The 21,785-nt window shown below is 33.6% G+C and overlaps 1 pseudogene; it reads right to left on the bottom strand.

The window, feature by feature from the left end:
* Nucleotides 1-21,466: 21,466 nt before the first annotated feature.
* LOC122127488 lies at nt 21,467-21,564 on the bottom strand (annotated as a pseudogene).
* Between the last annotated feature and the right edge of the window lie 221 nt (nt 21,565-21,785).

A 21,785-nucleotide genomic window follows, 5' to 3' on the forward strand; every position in this document is an offset into this window, starting at 1 on the left:
AGGAGTTAAATATCCATGCATAAGACATTTTAAATCTCCATGTCTTTGTGTCTTTGAAGTAGAACACTGTAAAACAATGTTATTTCTTTTTTTCTATGCTGGCCTTCAAATGGCATATTTTTTCCTTTTGTAATATTCTCAAGTAGAAGTTTACAGAAAAGTTTTATGAGTAAAGAGCACACTCAAAAAAGTCAGGGACAGAGTTTCCTTCAAGCCTTGGATTATTTTCTTGTACAGTAAAAACGACAGCACAAATTAACTTGAACTTTGTCATTTCTTTATGGTCAATTTCTTTCCTGGATTCAGTTCCTACTTCCAGTAAAAGTTCCTTAAAATGAGTGTTTTCTGGCTTCATTGAAATATCCCAAAGACATCTTTGGACATGAGGTAACATGTGTTTCAGAGACAACTTAGTAACGAGAAAATATGGAATTTCCATGGCTTATAAAACATTATCCATGTACATATGGCCAGATAAGACAATGTTAAGTGAAATTAACCCCCAAATAGGGAAATATCTTGTTTTTTTCTTTCTTACTATTGTTTTTAATGTATCTAACATGTATTATGTGATTTTTTGTTTCTCTTCTATTTTCTTCCTCAATGCTATAACCTTTTTCCACTGTATTTGATGTCAGTGACCTTCATCTTGCATATACATTTTTCTAATGTGGGGAGCGGAAGGGAAATAAAATGCTGAAAGAAGTATACAGTATGACCCGTTGTTAAAATGAGAAGAACAAGACACTATGTTGAAAACGAACTTTACATCTTGGGGATGGGAGGAGAGAATTGGGGTGGTGGGGAGAAAAGGGATGACAGGGGAAAAACAAAAGAGGAAGTAACAATGCTCGTTAGATAATGTACTCATTAACTTACTTATGTAACTCTAACCCCTTTGTCCACCATTTTCACAATAAAAAACATGATAAAAAACATTATCCTGGAGTATATTAAGTTCAAATTTCTTAAGTGCTCTGGGAAGAAGGTTCTCAGAAACATTTTTTGTCAGTGTTTGTATTGTGCATTATTACCCAAGTGTACATAAGTTAAAAGAAGGTGAAATAATAGGAATAAGAGAAAGAGAAGTTTTGTGTTTAAGTATAATGGTTCACTACATTATAGAAGACTCTGCAAATAAGACAACTTGGAAACAATAAAGCCAAGGCCAGTATGTAGACTTATGGGAGTGATATAGAGAAAGCATTACTCCTAAGTGGAACATGAAGGATGAGGCCACTGTCTTTCTTCTACTAGCTCTAAATCATGGTAGCTAATCATTCAAATTTGTAAAAAGGACAATGGAAGAATAATTCCGGTTCCAATGAAGTCAGATATAAGAGCATGGATTTAACTGGAAAAAAGGCCATGTTGAGAGAGCAGGAGTTATAATAGCAATGAACTGGTGGCTAAGATCACATTTCTTTTTCTTTTTTTCTTTTTCTTTTTGTTGGTAGTGGGGCCTGAACTCTGGGCCTAGGCACTATCCCTCTTCTCTTCAGCTCAAAGCTTGTGTCTACCTCTTGAGCCACAGCACCACTTCCACTTTCCTGGTGGTTAATTAGAGATAAGTGCCTCAGAAACTTGCCTACTCATGCTGGATTTGAACTGCAATCTTCAGATCTCAGCCTCCTGATTAGCTAGGATAATAGGCTTGAGCCACTGGCACCCTGCTTAGGATTACATTTCTAACAGTGTACACTCAGCATATATAATGTGTATGTTCATCTATCTTTATATGAACTCGATTTAAAATCTGAGCTACAGCTTAGATTTTACACTCACAAAAATGTTTGCAGTTCAAAAGTTGATACTCCTGGAGGAATATAACCGAGGAATATAAAGGAGTCTGGGAAGTTCAGTTTGCATCCAGCTTGGGCAGAACAGTCTTTGAGACACTATGTATAATTAACCAGCCAAAAAATGCATTGGAAAAATGGCTCAAGTGATGGAATACTAGTTATGAGCAAGATTGCTGAATAAGAGTTTGAGGTTTTTGCATACATATATACATACAAACATGCACATACACACATAGGCACTTATATGTTCAAACACACATATGAAACAATTCTCAGATTGTGTAGAAAAGTTAGAAAATAATAGAAAATATGTCCTGAGTAAGACTAGAATCAAGTGATAATTTTTAATATTAGAAATTCGTCAGGTGAAATTTCCCCCCAAAAGCTTGAGAATATTACATAGGTGGGAACAGAGGTAGTAAGAAACTCAAGTCATCATTAATAAATTATACTTCAGCAATTCTTGGCATATTCTACTTTGGGCCTTTGTCTTCTTTGCACATTCCTTTTGAGTTCATAGTTGCTCTATTTCCATTTTATCTGCAAAAACTGCTAAGAAAATTGTTCAACTTCCACTTCTTCTTTGCACACGCCCAGTCTATGTATGAATGTACATTGTCCGTGTTAAGCAATAGGGTAGTACTCACTCTCTGAGGAGAAAAGTTCCACAATTTAACCCTATGCCCACATTAGAGTGTGTAGAATTTAAAACATTTTGAGACAAACAGTGATATTAGAATTGAAAGAATGCCCTTAGGGACATTTCCTTGGAGCTCATTAGTTTTCCCAGGAGAAATATAAATATCCACAAAATTTGGAGCTAATTAGTTAAGTATCTGAATTAAAACTACATGTTGTGTTAATACAAGTCACCACTGTATTATTGTTACATCAGAATCCTTCACTACTTCACAATATGTATGAGAAAATGAAAGAAAGGCATTAAACACAATATATTATCTTTTTAAGCATTTAATCCAAGTGGTGAGGGTAATGTCTGAACTCTTCCATTCAATAAAAGCTTGAAGTTTATTAGAGCACTTCCTAAATATAAGAATTTGTGGCAGGTTGATTGATAGAGTTATTTCAGCATGGAGATATCCCTAAAAAGAACTACACTTAAAAAGAATATGTGGCAGTTATGATGTGTCAATGCCTATTGAAGCATTTTCTATTCTAAAGAAGAATCAATTGAGGAGTCTTCAGTCACATCCATAATGCTCTATGTTCAACCTAATACCTAGTGTTACTTATCCTACATTTATAATGAGTAGGTGATAAAATATACAAACATATCTAAAGATATTTCAATAAAATCCCAACCTGATATAGATTCATTTGTCACTCACTGGAACTGTAGGATACATTAGGCTTGTTTGTGCTGTAATTCAATCTATAGTCTCTTGGCTAAACAAATCTTCAAAAATATTCACAGAATACCTCTAAGTAAAGTTCATGACAGTTATATCTGTATAATTCTTCTAAGGTTAGGATAAAGGCATTTTGTCCCAACATTTAAAATCAACAGGATCTGTTGAATTCATGAATCCACAATTTTATGGCTTCACATTCATATCTCAAAATTTTACTAATATGACTTTCACCAAAACACTGTTCTTATTGAACTTGCTTGTCAATGTCCCTTTAGTTTTCAAATCCAGATAATATATTTCCTCCAATATCTTCCTGAATATACTTTCCTTCCTTTACTTCTGTAAATCTGTGTTTATTACTTTTTTTGTTTCCTTATATATCTCTTTCTTCCAATCTTGTCCACACTGGTGCGCACATTGCTCACATTTGTGTCAGAACTTGCCTTTTCTTCTTCCCTCCAATAATGCCCCCAATTTTATTATTCTTTTTCACATTAATGGTCGTGGATATATTGATGATGTCTAAACAGACCAATCTTTGCATCTTTTTAACATAAATTTTAGAACTATCAGAGAATTTTTACCTCTAAATCCACCTTTTTCACCTGTAGTCTTATCTCAAGAATATCACTAACACAGTTGCCAGCTAGAGAAGTGGAAGCACTTCAGATTTCTTCTTATCCTTCTACTCTCGCCCACTAGATAAGATGAATGATCAAGATGTTCTCAGTTTCTGTCACTAATATGATTTCTATGTACTCCTTTTTATGCCCCTAACACCAGCCTATTGCAAATACTCATCACTGGTCACCTAGTCCTAAAACAACCATTTCCAAAGTATGCTTTTTCCCCATAGTCTTTTCATATTGGTCCTCTCCATCACTAAATTACTCTCCTTGTAAGCACACAGAGTGAAGAGCTCAGACACAAATTCTAGTATCATTATTTACTCACTACATTAACTGTTGGCCTTACATTTCTCATATGTAAATGGATGTAATTTACCAGAAATACTGTTGACTTGTAGACCAGGAAAAAGGAAAAGTGAAGAGTCCTTACATTTTCCACCTTAGCTTGCACATAAGGAAAGAGTCAAATTCAGTTTGTTGGTATGAAGTTACAAATTGTTTCATGCAGAAATAAAAATAAGTTTTACCTCCTGGCTCTACGGCCTGTGTCCTTTTAAGACAACTACACACATGTAAGTGCTATTATGTAAATTGTGTCATGTGTTCACAGCTGTATTGAAGATCATAGTCTTAACATATCATTGGTTTTTGAATAGTATCTATATGAGAATGTTATTTGAACTAATCACCATAAGTTGAAAACTATATCTTAGTCCATCAAAATGTGGAAATAAATTATTTGATTTATTAAAAAACAATACCACCAAGCCAGGCGCTGCTGGCTCACAGTGAAGTGCCCAGATTTCGCATGCCCCCCCTCTCAGACCACCAGAGACTATGATCAATGCAAACATCAACGAGTCGTTTATTGCAAGCTCAAACTTGGTCTTCTGCACACTTGGTAACCAGTGATGCTAAAAGGCCCCAAGCTCAAAATTCAAAATTAGCACAGCTTTTATAGTATCAAACAAACAAGTGTAGGGGGTTTCCACACAAGCAAGTTCACAAGTTCAGGGGGTTTCCACACAAGTAAGTTCACACGTTAGGGGGTTTAAGTCCTCCCTGATCACACTTCCCTTTTTCTGCTGGAACACCTGGGCAACTGTTCTGTTCCTTAAGGGTGGGCAGGGTTGGCGGCAACCTGGGGTTTTTCTGAGAACTATTTTTCTCTTTGGCAGCACAGCTCTCTTTGGGGGTTACTCTGAGGGCAGCACAGCTGAAGGGACTTCATATTACAATGGAGTTACTTTAGCTCTTCACACACGTTTAATCCTAGCTACTCAGGAGCTTGAGATCTGAGGATCATTGTTCAAAGCCAAGCTGGGCAGGAAAGACCGTGACACCACTATCTCCAATAAACTACCAGAAACCCAGAAGTGGCGCTGTAGTTCAACTGGTAGAGCGCTCCCCTTAAGCTGAAAAGCTGAGGGACAGCGCCTAGGCCCAGATTTCAAGCACCACAACCGACGAAAAAAACCCAGAAAAACAAAAAAAAATTACTACCAAGAAAAGTGAGTATACAGGAGTATGCAGGAATAACATTAGGAATTTTACTGTCTCTACCTGTTTATGTGACTGCATTTCCTGATATTGAATCTCTCCTCTTGTTATTCTTATTGTATGTAATCCAACGTCATTTATTACTATGAATTCAATGTGGGAATCTAGCTTTAAAGATGTCTAAAGTTTCTTCCTTTTCAATCAAAACATTCTCATTATCATGTTACGCTATGGTCATCATCATCATCTTCATCAAAATTATTATTAGCATCAGAAGTGCTAATTATTGAAAGTCTGGTTTGTGTCTATGATTTTGTTATTATTTGTCTTTTTATTAATAAGTTTAATGTCACCACAGTGAATGCATCCATATTAAAATTTTGAACAAAGAAAGAAACAAAAAACTAAACCATATCAGATAGCTTGACTATGCACTTATAACAGATTATGAAATAGATTATCGAAGCATTGCAAATTCCTAACCAATATTAATTAACTTCCTCTCTCCCCATCACTACACACAAATATTTAAGAGTTTCAACATAAATTTTTCAAGTGATATACTGTAAATGTTACTACTATATCAAATGCGTATCTAAAATTTCCTTGAAAGTAATAAACTCTACTTTCTATTGAAATATTAGTTATTTTATTCTAAGAAACTTTTAGAAAAACAGACTATATATCTTTGAAATGAAAAAGGTCAAAATAGTAGCAAAAAATTTTAGAGGGAGTCTGTCTTCTCTGTCTGTCTCTGTCTCTCTGTCTCTCTCTGTCTCTCTGTCTCTCTGTCTCTCTCTCTATATATATATGTTATGTGTAGAAAGATACATTTTTAGAGATTATTTGTCAGAAATATATACATATATCTAAATTTATGTGTAGAATGATATACATTACAGTGAAAAAATATTAAAACATAATCAAATTTTTTTAATTCATCAAACCAAGTGCCGGTAACTCTCACTTATAATTCAAGCTATTCTTTTTTTTTTTTTTTTTTTTTGGTCTGGTCGTGGGGCCTGAACTCTGGGCCTGGGCGCTGTCCCTCAGCTCTTCAGCTCAAGGCTAGCACTCTACCACTTGAGCCACAGCACCACTTCCGGCTTTTTTCTTTTTGCTTATGTGGTGCTGAGGAATCGAACCCAGGGCCTCAGGAATGCAAGGCAAGCGCTCTACCACTGAGCCACCTTCCCAGCCCCTAATTCAAGCTATTCTTGTGCTGAGATCTCAGAATTATATTAGAAATTAGTCCAGACAGAAAAATATTTTTTAGATTCTTATTTCCAATTAACCACTAAAAACAGAAAATAGCTCTGTGCCTCAAGTTGTAGAATGCTTTCCTTGAGCATAAAAAGGCTTAGGGACAATGCCCAGGCTTTGCAAACAATAACCACAACAAGAAAATGTATCACATTAATTTTACAAAGCATCTTTTAACTGCTGTGAACATTTCTTAGAAACATGAATATATGCCCTTGGAAAATGTTCAGTTAAAATGTATACAATATTTATGTCTATGTTAAAGACATGACTATTTAGATTAAGATATTTAGGTAATGATTAGGAATTAAGAATAATGATGGGTAGGTAAAATATTGGGACTGGTCTTTTATTCTATTTTACAATAGTAATAAAATGATATTTTAATGATTATATAAAATTACTCTTGATTGTTACTTGAATTATAATAAGTGATAAATGTTTTTAAATGATTTCCAATGCAAAGGAGTATCAATTTTTTGTAATTTCAAAACAATTAAGAAAATGATTGCGAGGCTGGCTTACTCTAAGACTATATTTGTTTTCTTGTTCTAGTTTTTATATGTTCACAGAAATTCTAAAAATTCAATCGATGTTGGCATTCAGGAACCGCTTCATTGATAATAATATTGGAGCCCCTTAAGTGGAATTGTTTTATTTCATTTGTTATTTTCACAAATAAATCAAGATGATTGTGTATTTTGTTTTTTTTTCACTGCTTTTGGCTCATGTCTTGAGAATAATTTGGTTTCCTAGCAAATTAGAGAAAAACAATTGGATTAAGCAAGTAATGTATGGCTTTCATAAAATTCAGATGCATAGATTTGTGTCTTCTGTTATTTGCTAAAAGTTTCTTCCAGAAAAGATTATCAATTACTTATAAGTAATGCATAATTCCTAGGTATTCCAGTTATCACATGGACTTTTGATTGAGTTATCTCTGTAAACTCAAAATAACAGACAAAAAATCCCCTCAAAATAAACAGAAATCACATCTTTGTTTTAAACTCTGTAGTTTACAGAGTTTTTAGCCAACACCAAAAATATCTTTTTAAGTATTCTGCATTTTGTGTGAAGAATTTTTAACAATAGTTTTTTGCTGACATGTAATTAACTTACAATATATTATCTCCTTTTATTGTATACATTTTAGTGCTTTGGAAGTGAATTGTACCTTCATAGGTTTTCAAAGCCTAATTTTCACAAACTTGCATTTCTTCAAATAGAAATGCTATAAATTTTAGAACAGACATTAAAATAGATATAAAATTCTGTAACAGGAATTTGTCCAGCATGCATCCTCTATAGAGTGTCGTTTCAAAATTTGTTTTTGGGGATTATTTCCAGGGTCACACAAATACTATTCAAGTGCACTGTCAATGAACTACACTTCTCTCTCCAAACACGTTTCTTACTTCTCTTTAATACATTTATAGAAGTGTAATGAATGGGTCCTATACAATTCTGTTTGACCTTTTGAAGACTTGAAAACTTGCTTGCTAAAATGATTGCAGTATTATACAAATAAAATCAATATGAGGAGTATATCAATTTCTCCACAAATGCATTACTATATTTTGGGTCATCTTTTTATATTAGGGTCATACTAGTCAGTATTCTTTCTCTTTTTTCTTAGATACTAAAGAGGAGCTTATTTCATATGCTCCTCATCTTGAGTATTAATTTACATATGTTCTTTAAAGAAATATCCTATTCAGGCAAAACTTTATATAGAATTAGAAGATATAAAAATGCTTAAGGTTCAGAATCATTGTAGCATTAACATTATAGCATTAACAAATATGTTCCCTCCATCTGTTGGATGTTTTCACTTCGGTTATAGTGTCCTTTGAATTATGAAAAGTTATCACTTGATATAATCCAGTTTATTCTTGCTTTTCTTTAGCCACTAATGCTTTCCACGTCAAAGTTTTAGAAACCTTTACTGTCCAATGTCATGAATTTTTACATTTATGTTTTTTAGGTTTTTACATCTCACATTTAGTTTTATAATTATTTTTTATTTTAAATTTTTGTATAAGGATTGAGGTAGGCCCGGTGCCTGTGGCTTACACCTGTAATCCTAGTTACTCAGGAGTCGGAGATCTGAGTGTTGTGGTTTAAAGCCAGCCTGGGCAGGAAAGTCCATGAGACTCTTATCTCCAGTAAACCACTAGAAAACCAGTAGTGGTACGGTGGCTCAAGCAGTATGGCTCTGGAGTTGAGCTGAAGAGCACACGGACAATGCCTAAGCCCAGAAGTTAAGCCCCATGAGTAACAAAAAAACAAAACAAAACAAAAAAATGATTGAGGTAGTAGTCTACGATCATTCTTTAAATCTCGAGAGAAAATAGTGCCAATACACCCGTTCATGATTCTATTTTTATTTCATAAAGTCATGGGATACTTTTCAAAATCTATTCACCATAAAACTAAGAATTTATTTTTGACAAATCTGTTACATTCTTCTATGTGTCTGCTCTTATTGTAGAACTATGTTTCCTTCACTACTAAACATGGTAATAAGATTCAAAGCTAGTATGAAGGCTTAAGCTACACCATTTTACAAGGTTGTTCTGACTGACCTGTATTCCTTGAATTTACATACGATTTTATTGAGCAGATGAACCAATATTCTGCAGAGATATCTAGATATTTGATAATCACTCATATTTTGTACCTTGTGAAAACACAAGACCTCAGATATTATATATAGAATATATATAGATATGTCTTTAGAGAATACTTGAAACAACTAAAATTAATTTAGGAATGAGTTAAGATTTAGATAACGCTGTAGCATAATAAAGCTGAATGATAACAACTTGAGCTGGACAACAGAGGAGAATGAGAGTGGAAAGAATGATGGACCACATAAGAGCTCCTGTGTTTCAAAAAACAGAAAGACTTCAGAGAAAAGAAGGAGAAAAATAAAGTGTCCTGAGTCAAGTTTCTTTTTAGCCTATCTAATAGTTTGGACTAAAAGTCAGCCAAAATGGGAAAAAATAAAATAGAAAATAAAGCATTGTATATACCTGTTACAATGTAAAGAAATTGTAATAGGAATATGATAATTAATTTCCAAAGACATAAGAGAAAGAACAGGTAATCTCTAAAGGGCAAAAGAATGAAGAGAGAAAAGAAGCAAAGTAAAACCTTTATCAATAACAAACACAAGACTTTGAAAGTGGAAAGGCAGTGGAAATATTCAAAATAACAATAAATTTGCTAGCGTGGATAGACTATGAATCACACTTTATCACATATAATTTTGAAAAAGTATACTAGGAATGAAAGTTTAAAAGTCATGATTTAAAACATTATTTGGATTATAACTATACAGTATAACTCAGTGGTCAAACATTGGCCTAGCATATGTGAAGCAATGGTATGATCTCGCAAGCATTACAAAGTACACACAAAGCACACACACACAGAAACCACATAAACATGCACATACACACACCACATACACACATTTGGAATGTTGATATTATCATATTAAACAGAGGAAAGTATCACAAATAGTAAAGGTATGTTAATATATGAAATCATTATATTGCTCATACTATTTAAAAGTTTAGTAGAAATAAAATAGTCACAATATACTTGGATTTTAATAGATTAAGTAAATTGAAATTAATAGAAGACATGAGAATCTTTGCAAATGAATTTTAAATAACAAACATTTTGAAACATGTGTACTTTTACTTTGACAAAAGATTGATGTTACTGGTGTTTTAACTCAAGATTTAGAATATGATAGCGAGGTGCTCTATATAACACTATGGATGGCTTATCTCTAATCATTTCACTTTGAATAGTTTTATAATAAGGTCGTCTATTTTCTGTCTCTCCTGAATTACAAACCCTATTTACACTTCCCGCCATAGCTATAAAATGGATGCCACAAATCACCATGCCGAGCTCAATTTTTTTTTTAATTCAAGTACAAATATTTCCAAAAAGTGACCAGGTAATGAAGCCTTTCTTAATAAAGTATGTGCTTCTTGAAAATACAGTATTTGCTACCTGGACAAATATGTTCATAACTATAAGAAAATAAATTTATTTAAAACCACTAACCATATAAAAATTAAGAAAATAATTTTTAAATAGTCACATGTTAAATATTTTAAGAGCAAAATATATGTATCTGAATAATTTACATGTGTAAAAATCATGCAAATTTAAATTAACTAATCCTACAACTCTGCAAAAAGAATTACCCTAAAGAAACAAAAGAAAACATTTAAGCTCAAATTTGAAATTTAGAAAATAAAATGAAGTGTATTCTTTAGTTGACTTAATTAAGTGTAAGCCCTCTGTATATCAATTTTATAATAAAAATGCATGAACAAAGAAAGCAAAAGTACCCATTGATCAGTAGCAACAGCAAAACCATCAGTAGTTCTTGTTTTGAGTGAACACAATATCGATGGAAGAGATAACAATGTTCCTTCCCTAAGAAATATACTCATTACCATATTTATATAACTGTGACCCCTGTGTACATTTCTATTACAATAAAATTAAATTTAAATTAAAAATAAACCAAATAATATACCAATTAAGAATTCTTAGAAGCCATTGGTTAAAAACTCTGTAAAAAAACTGCCCTAAGTACCCAATGAATATACTTTGATGATACTATTTAAATATTTCAAATTCAGCAGAGAAGCAAAAAGTTTAAAAACTGTTACAAAGTAAAGCAATACATCAGAATATGTTACTATTAATAATAATCATAAGATGAATTTATTGTGGTAGTCAAATATGTAAGAAATTAGGCAATTTGCCATTCGTTTGCACTTAATAAGTGAGAAAGAATTTTCTAGGTCTTTTTAAATTATCATAAGTTTAATGAAGAAAGTATTATATCACATCATATTATAATCAGATAAAGCTGATATTAGATCAAAGAACAGATTTTACTAAGTTTTTGGGTGTTAATGTATGTACATATTTTGGTTGTGGGAAATTTGGGGATTTCAACATGGGGTATATTATTCTTTCTAGGATGGCGTCTTATCAGTGATTAATTTAAGGAGAGGGGTTCCCTTTCCAAAAGAACATGCACCTGATCTGTCCTTTTAACTTTCCTTTCATCAATGGCATCAGAGTTGCACACCAACTTGTCTAGCTTGCTACCTTGACTGATCTGGATCCTCAGTCTTTCCAAACTTAGTCTCTATATTGTACAGGATGGTGGAAATGATCCAATGCACCCAGCTATAGACTGAGAAGGAAGTTCAGTAATAGACTGAGAAGGAAGTTCAGTAAACTTTCGGCTTGAGTTCTGTTCTAAAGCCTGCTATGTAGTTAAGAGTACACATGGGAGCCCCTGATGCCAAGCAGTGAGAATATTTTTTTAAAGCAACTAGACATATATATGACTTAGGCTTGTGAATACCTAAAGAAAAGAATAAAAGAGCAGTGAAGCATAGAAGACAGGCAGAATTTTAACTAGCTACTCAGAGGTTGAATAAGTTTAGCTAGCTACTCAGGAGTCTGATATCTGAAGACCACTGTTCAAAGACAGTCCAATCATGAAAATACAAGCAATTATCTCAAAAAAAAAAAAAACCACCCATAAGTGTAGCAGTGGCTGAAATGGTAGACCACTATCTTTGGGCACAGAAGTTTAGGAATAGTTCCCAGACACTTTCAAGCCTCAAGAATGATGAATGCATGCATGAGCACATGCACATGTGCATGTGCGTATTCACACGTGCATGCACACAGACACAAATGAGATTTCCATGTGAAATTCTTTAATTTTTTTCCTTGCTGTAATTTATTCCCCTGTATTACTTCACAAATTAACAAAATCAGCTAAAGAACTATTTACATAAAATTCATCATGTTTCTATAAAGTCTAATCTCTCTTTGGAAGCCTGCTTTTATTTGACCCAAAAGTAAATTATTCAGGAAGTCAATTCATCACTCTCAAGTCTGTATTATTAGATGATTGTTTAGGTTCTTCCTAGCAATATGATTTTGTGAAACCCTGCATCAAGCAATATATTTCTTTCACTAGACGGGAAGCCTCTGTCAAACAATTAATTATAGGTTTTTCTCCTCCTGGCATGCATCTGTAGTTTTATTATCTTCAAATATTTCATAATCTGTCAGTGTATGTCAAAGGCTGCCGTGAAAATAAAAACACCCTTCTCAGCGCTTAGCTTTTGTATACCATTCATATGTATGAAGGTATTTAAATGTTACTGAAATTGCTTAGAAATAAATAATGTTCACCCTGACTATCTTGAGAAAGAAGAATTGGTTTCCCAGTACTTTAGACAAGAACTTGAGGGAAAGAAACAAAAGGAAAAGTGAGGAACTCAACACATAGATTCAAATGAAACGAAACAACCCAAGAAAACACAAATTAATTCAGTACTCATGAACCTGCAGGAAATGCAAAGAGTTAAAAATAATCAGCTATGACAAGCTTATGAAAATCCTGAGTACATGGGAGTGCACTGTTGTGAGGACAGTGGCTAAATCCCAGACTGTACAGAAAGAGCTGTACACAATGCCATGCACCTGTTTTTCTGAATTCCAGGATGAATAACATGAAGTGGACTGAGGCCAAGGTCATACACAAGTAGGAAGCCAGGTTCTATCTAAAAAATAATCAGGATAATTTAGGGCTGGGCACATGACAAAGTGTTAAGAACACCCATTTAGGGAGCACAAGACACTGAATTCAAACTCTAATATTAGGGTTATTAAAGAAAAAAAGCTATGATTTTAAATACTTGGAATAATTGTAACACTTGAGTATTTGAGTGGAGAAAAATCCATGAGAGAGATAGAATGAACCCACGTTCCAATGCTTTCTACTTAAGTTATAATATTTATTGATACTTCAGACAAAGCAGAGTTACCTTGCAAATGAGCATGGATTTGCATTTGGGTGATGGAAATACTCTGCTTACACAGGTGTAAATTAAATAGATTTTCTTTGGTAGATTGTAGTTTTTGAACTAAGAGCCTGGGTGATGTCCTGAGCTTTTTCTCTCAAGGCTACCACTCTACTACTTTGAGGCACAGTTCCAATTCTGATTTTCTGCTGGTTGTTTGGAGATAAGAGGCTCATGGACTTTCCTGCCCAGGCTGGCTTCAAACCATGATCGTCAGATCTCATCCTCCCGAGTAACCAGGATTCCATGCATGAGCCATCGATGTTTTTAATAATTTAGTAAATTGTACAGTTACAGAAGTTATAAATTAGCACTGTAACCTGTGTAACATATATGTGTATATATGTATCAATGCATTCAGATAGAAATATTTTAACATATTTTTGTATCTACAGTAGATTTATGAAATCATCCTTCATTATTAAATAAAATGGAAACAAAAGTTAATAAAGTGCAAAACAAAAGGAATTGTTACACGTTTCTTTTTGTTGAATGGAATATGAATTGTGAGAATCAGTTTGGGAAAATTATCTCTACTTTACCAAAATGGATAATTGCTATTAATTCCAATCCATCTATTTGCCCATATTGTGCATCCTTACACATGAATGTCAAAATCAAACCACACTTTTTGCCTTTGTATTTAACTCACCTGTTATAATTTAGGAGATAATCAAATAAAGATTAAAATAATAGTAAGTGAGGCTATGAGTTACAGCTTAACAAGATTTTAAATATGATAATAACTATTTAAATTGCATATATCTTACTTTTACTCTGTTGTGATTTCCCTCATTTACACATTAGGATAGCACATAGAAGGTTCTCACTAAATTATATGTACAATTATTAAAAATGTATTGAAAGAATATGGGCACAATGTGGTTTTAGCTTATTGAGATCTGTATGGGGTAGTGTGTTTTTGAGGATTTGCAATACGTTGTGATGGAGATGAAGGGAAAGATGTGTTTATTCTGGAAAACAGGTTAGAGGATTGCTCCCAGAAAGATAGTGATGAATGCCTCCAAAAGGTTACAGTAAAAAAACTTTCAGAACCATATTCACTACTGCACTATTCACCATAGTCAAGTTATGGGAACAGCCCAGATGCCCTTTGGCAGAGGGATGGTTGGAGAAAGTGTGTCATATATACACAATTGGATTGCACCTATCAATTATGAAGATTGTTACATTATTTGCAAAGAAATAGATAGATCTAAAAAAATGTTAAGTAAACTGAGTCAGAACCAGACACACAAAGGACCCATGTTCTGTCTCATATTTGGAAGCTAGAACTTTATACAAGTTTACACAACAATATTAACCAAAGCATGCTATTTGCAGAGGAGTATTTAAAAGGTGTATATTTTTATAAAATTGAACTTTTAATCCAACAAAATGAATACCAGGAAATTATCACTTGGAAGATATGAGGGGAAATCAAAGAGAAGGAATAAAGAGAGTTATGGAGGAAGAGAGTGAAGACAGTATATTCAAGGCAGATAGTATGAAACTAGTAAAAATGAAGGTGGGGTGAGGTTTGGAAGGGTAGGGAAAAGTTATATAAAGATCCATTATACTTAAAAATGATTTATTGAATGGAAATTCCTTGTACAACTAGTTAAGATAATAAAAATATACTTAAAAACAATGGAGACATCTTAAACTGCGTTCTCTTAAACCATGAGTCAATATAATAGTTTCCTCCTGAGAAACTTTCTTTGCAGGGCTGGGAAGGTAGCTCAGTGTTGGAGCGCTTGCCTTGCATGTATGAGGCCCTGAGTTCAATTCCTCAGCCCCACATAAGCAGAAAAAAAAAGCCAGAAGTCCCACTGTGGCTCAAGTGGTAGAGCGCTAGCCTTGAGCTGAAGAGCTGAGAGACAGCGCCCAGGCCCAGAGTTCAGGCCCAAGACCAGACACAAAAAGAAAAAAAAAGAAATTTTCTTTGCAGATATTTTCCTAATAGTGACAGAAAAGTGATCAATGCAATGAATATCAATACACTACATTGCACATCATAAAGAGACACTGTATAGAATCACGGTAAAAATCTTAGAATTCATCAAATGATAAAATAACAGGTAGAATGTGCCAAATGCTAATTGATTGTTTTTCCACGTACTTTAACTATGGTATCTGATTTAATCCTCACAATAATTCCATAAAGTGGAACTATTTACATTATTAATTCTCAGATGATGATATTGAAGTCTTCAGAGTTGGAATTACTAGTACAACATTGCACACATGGTAAGTGTTATCCTGAGACCCATCTCCCACTGTATCAATTAACCTCATTTTATTTTATGACTAAAATACCAGCACTTAGTCTACAATTTCTAGGAGAAATTCTCAGAATTATTGTGTACACGCATAATATTTCATTTTATCTTTGTTAGAAAATAGGTAACTGTAATATGATAACTCAAAATTCATAATCAATGCATATCTCCCTGGTGAAAGGAACTGCTAAAGTATAACATTCTTGATTTCTACCTCAAAATAGTAGAAATCATATTGTATCCCTTCACTCAACACTGCACTGCCTGGGGACCCTATCACTATTTAACAAAGTCTTACTGAAAGAATGACCTCCCAAATTCCTGATGGAAAGAGACTGCAGGTCTTATGGACCAATCATTTTACATTGTAGCTCACCTAAGTGGTTTACCATTAGAAGTGTTTTGATTGCTTTTTATACCCAATATTTTGAGAGAAAGGTGCTACTTTAAAATGCCATTAAAGCCAGACTGATAAAAATCAACTTTGACCTCAGAAAAATATTTTACCTTTCATATACCCAAAAATGCCGTCTGACCTATCATTAATGTTAGGAACAAGAGGTTAAAAATCATACTCTCCAAGACCTAAGCATGAATTAAAGATTCTCAAACTTGTGAATACAATTGCTTTAAAAAGACATAAAGGGCTGGGAAGGGGCTCAGTGACAGAGCGCTTGCCTTGCATGCATGAGACCCTGGGTTCAATTCCTCAGCACCACATAAGAAAAAAGAAAAAAGCTGCAAATGGTGCTGTGGCTTAAGTTGTAGAGCTTTTCCCTTGAGCTGAAGAGCTGAGGGACAGCGCCCAGGCCCAGAGTTCAGGCCCCACTACCGGACCCAACGCCCCCCCTCAAAAAAAAGACATCAATACTACTACATTTTTTAAAAATTCCTTATGATACTGAAGATTCAGTCATAAACTATTAATACTTGAAAATAACTCATTTTCTTGGGAGTAGGACACAAAACACAAGATTAATCCAAATCATTTTCAAAGACCTTTATTTATACTACAAATTCACTATTATAACTACAAAGATTCCAAAAATAACTGAAGCACAGTGACACAAAGGACATGATTTAACTGCATCAGCTAGATTCAAAGGACTATGCTAATAGAAAACAAAGTTATACTAATAATTAGCTTCCCGAATTCACTTGCATTCTTTTATTCTATTTCTTTTAGTTTCATAAAAACTGGCTTTCCATAAAATGATGCATAAAAAGCCTATATACCCACTTACTTTTTCAGATTTTAACAATGCTTATTGCAGAAATGTCTTTAGCTCTATAGTCAATGAACTGAAATAATAATAAAATATTCAAAGGGTTTTCAGAATTTGTAAGACTCGCTCTGAGATGTTATTTATATTCAAAAAGATATTCAAAAAGCCTTACTTGTTAAATTTGTGATATTTACTCCAACAAAAGTACTATTAATGAAGAAATCTTTGTATGTACAAAACAACTTCAAATGCATCCACAATCTGGAGATGACACGTGCTTTTTTTTTTTTTTTTCGGTCGTGGGGCTTGAACTGTAGGCGTGGGCACTGTTCCTGGGCTCTTCAGCTCAAGGCAAGCGCCCTACCACTTGAGCTACAGCGCCACTTGACACATTCTTTTTGTTTCTTTATTTTTGAAATGTATATCTAACAAGTATATCCACAATATTGATTTTCAGTCAATATGATGGAATATTCAAACTTTAAAAATACGGGGTTTATTATATTAGTGTGAATAGATACGATCTTACAAAAAACGTTATTTTCAATAGAAATGCGAAAAGAGTTTATCCACCTTGTGTTTCACAGGAATAACCAGAAAGTAATACCTGTTTGATCAAGTCACTCAAAATCACTCCATGAGTATATCTTAAAAGTATAACCAATTTAAGAGGTCAAATACATATTTTGTACTGACAGTCATCTTACAGCAATAACTTACTACCTAATTATATGTGTATCTTCTTACCTAACAAATACTAAGAGCTGAAAGTGATCTCTTTTATCTAACTTAATTGTGTAAATGCTTTGATAATGATATTGTTATCATTTGACAAATAAAATGTACAGAAGGGTGGTTCCACTGAAATGACAGAATGGAACACTGATAAATAAAAACATAACAACAGCTCTTTTAAGCCTCACCCTGTCCACATTGGCAAGCAACATTGTAACAGCACAAACAGCACAAAGCACACATATACACATACACACAGGTGAGCACATGCACACACACATATACACGCATGCCAAATTCAGGGTTTATTGTACAAAAAATTTCAAATAAAATGTTAGTGATTAGGACAAATGATAATTTGCCTTATTACAAAATAATACATAAGCCGTCACCATGGTTGTTACATTTTACCTTCCACTCCACATGTGACCACTTAATTTATTTTTAGTTAATTAATTAATTCATTAGTTTGTTGCTAATACTAGAGCTTGAACTCAGGACCTGGCTCTGTCCCAGAATTATTTTTTTGTTTTAGTTTTCTCAAGGCTAGCATTTTACTGCTTGTACCACAGATCCATTTCTAGCTTTTACAGGTTACTTTCAAATCAAAATCTAATAGACTTTTTTTCTTGGTCTGATTTCAAACCACAATCATCAGATTTTGTCTTTTTGATTAGCTAGGATTAAAGAAATGAGCCACCAGTGTGGATCCTACTATTTCCTCTACTAATCTAATGCACATACTTAGATAGTAATTTAAAACTCAGAGCATAGAAGCAAGATGTACAGTGATGATCTTGTCCTGTCAGAAATTCAAGTTAGTAATGTAAATTTCTTCTTAAGAACATACACAAAAAATACTTAGGAAGAAATCTGATGATGTGTGTGTATATGTGTGTATATGTGTGTATGTGTGTGTGTATGTGTGTGTGCGTGCTGTTGCAATATGTTCCACATAGAAGCACTGTGCAGGGTGTCCAGCCATTCACAGTTATTGCATGAATATCTGCCTTGACTACCAACTCATGGACAATGTCTAAGTGTCCACTCTAGGCTTCCCTATGAAGAGGGATATACTCATCCTCATCCCTAGTATTCATATGAATGGCCTTTTTGGAAAGTAGTCTCCACACTTTAGTAAGCTGCAAGGCAAGCACTATACCATGAGCCACCTTCCCAGCCCAAGGATTAAAATTCTTGTCTGTAATTTAGTCAAAGGTATGTCTCTTTATGTAGGCTACTAAAAATGTGTTTACTAATTTAAAGTAAATAAATAAATTCTATTTCCATCTCTTTAAAAAAATTGTTCTGTAAATCGATCAGAAGCATGGATTTTGTGGCTAGATAGGTCATTGCACAACTGTATCTCTTTTCCTCTCTCTCTTTCATGTTTCTCATAGATAATATAATTGCTCCATAATTATCCTAATTTGTTTTGCTTTTATATTTTCGGTTGTATCATTTCACTTTCTGCCCTGCCATTTCCCAAATCAGCACCACATAAACAGAAAAATCTGGAAGTGGTGCTGTGGCTCAAGTGGTAGAGCACTTGCCTTGATTTGAAGAGCTCAAGGACAGTGCCCTGGCCCAGAGTTCAGACCCCACAACTAATTTAAAAAAACATCTAAATCCTTTATAATTCTAGTAACAGATCTGACTGAAATCAGTGGAATCACACTTTTCCTGTACAATGAAGGAATAGGTCCAGGCTAGGAAAGTAACTAGAGAAGGCAGGCTGATTGTATCTGTGATAAATCTTTTTGGAAAATGGTATCGAGTATTACTTACTGGTGATCCACTTGTGCTGGAAGCATGATTCTGAAATATTGCTTGCTGATTCTGAACTATTGCTTTGATCATTATATTCTCCAAGAAGAAAAGTGAAATTCACCTAAAGACAATAAACAGGCCTACTTTTTTATATGAAAACAAGTGTCTTTTAAAAAAACAAGGAATTTAAGTAGTTATGCAAAGTACTTCTATTTTACTACTGCATTATACATTTTTTTCTAATTTGAGTACCAATGAATTATGGATCTATTAGAAAGCTCTTATGTTGAATAGTGAGTTCACTTACACTATTTCATGGTATTTCCCAAATCATTTACATAGAAGGTATTGTTTCCTATTTTCTCATTCCTAGAATAAGCTGCACATGAAGATACCACTGGTCCACATTTTCAGTCTGTATCTTTGAATACGGAGCAAAATCTTTTTCTGCTCTCTATCAATCCCTACTCTCCAGGTAGAATAATTTAGAATAGTAAAAATGGAAAAAGAGAAAATAAATCACGGTGAAATACATACCGAAAATTCACCGGATTTTTCCGACCAGTTCAACCAACGTGAACTATACGGGAAATTCATTGACACTTCATTCCCACTGGTACTCAAAGTCTCTGGTTAGGCAATTCTGATGAAGACAAGGAACAATATGAAAAGTGAGAAATGGTATCAATTACAAGACAAAAATGGAGAAGGATCCAAGTAAATTTCTTCTTTGGGATGCCGAAATTAATCGGCTTACTACAGTGCGGAGACTACTTTCCAAAAAGGCCACTCATATAAATACTAGGGATGAGGATGAGTATACCCCTCTTCATCGAGAAGCCTACAGTGGACACTTAGATATTGTCCATGAGTTGGTAGCTCAAGGCAGACAGTCATGCAATAACTGTGAATAGCTGGACACCCCTGCACAGTGCTTATATGTGGAATAATACCAGAGCGGTTTCTTTCTTACTTCATCATGATGCAGATACATATGCCCAAACTAAAGTCCTCTTGACCACCTTGCATCTTGCTGCTGGGAATAGAAATAGCAAAGATATGCTGTATCTACTTCTGTTGAACAATTATATCAAACAAGGTCTGAAGAACAACTTGGAAGAAACTGCATTTGATATTGCCAAAAGGATAAGTATGTATCACTACCTCTTTGAAGTTGTGAAAGGCTTTACAAATTGTTCTCATAAATCGTAATGGTTTGGTTAAGTTCCTTAAATTTCAAAAATGCCAGTTCATCCTTTGTGTCCCTCCAAAAGTCCTAATGGTTTGGTTAAGTTTCTTAAATTTCAAAACTGCCAGTTCATCATTCATGTCCCTACAAAATATTTTCACAATGCAAAGCAACAGCAATATTTTACTTTAAAAAATCATGGATTCCATGTTATTCTTCCAAGTGAATTACATGACATTGATGTCAAAATGTATTCAAGAGTTGTTTGTATACATCTATAATGTTTTTTGTAGAGTTTGTGATTTTTTTAAATCAGAAATAATTTTAACTTATCTGTGGAAATGAATAGTATAGAAACTTAAGTTATTCCTGGTGCTTGTCTGAAAAAAGTATATCTATGTTTGTATAATGTCCATAATCCATTTCCTTCTCTCCTAGATATAATATTTGGAATTCTACATTGTTTTTATAATATATAGGTTAATTAATAAATGTGTCCATTCAAATTGCATTTCATATAGAAAAAGTTTAAGATTCCTTTTTTTTCCCTAGGTCCTTATAGTATTTTATTTCTTTGGGATAAGATGACAATGTTATCTAATTTCAAGTTTTGTAAAGGTTATGCTATGTAATGGCCTTTCTAAGGTGAAGATTTAAACACTGATGTCAAACTAACCTTTAATTCTATGAATTATATGTGCTGTTACACTTGTACTTTTGTAATCAACTTTTTAATAACTGTTTTTCATTTCTTGCATCTGAAAAATGAAAAATATGGAGTACTTCACAAATTTTTATATTATCCTTGTGCAAGTGCCATGTTAATCTTGGTATTGATGTCATTTGGTCGACCTGCTGCTGAAGCATGTAGTATCCTCTAAATTTAAGTAGCTAATGATGCAATCTTTATACAGGCATATATCCTTGGTTGCCTATTTGTAACAATGAACCCTTATTGTTCCTAAAAATGTTATTGATCTTATTTCTCTAAATTTCTGTTTATAGTGGAAAAAACTTATATTGTTTGGTGGATTGCTCACATTTGCAATTTTTCTGTCAATTACTATTTTGTCTTTTTCATTTTAAA

The sequence above is a fragment of the Dipodomys spectabilis genome, unplaced genomic scaffold (genome assembly GCF_019054845.1).
Source record: "Dipodomys spectabilis isolate Male_0828 unplaced genomic scaffold, ASM1905484v1 ptg000301l, whole genome shotgun sequence".
Lineage (NCBI taxonomy): Eukaryota > Metazoa > Chordata > Mammalia > Rodentia > Heteromyidae > Dipodomys > Dipodomys spectabilis.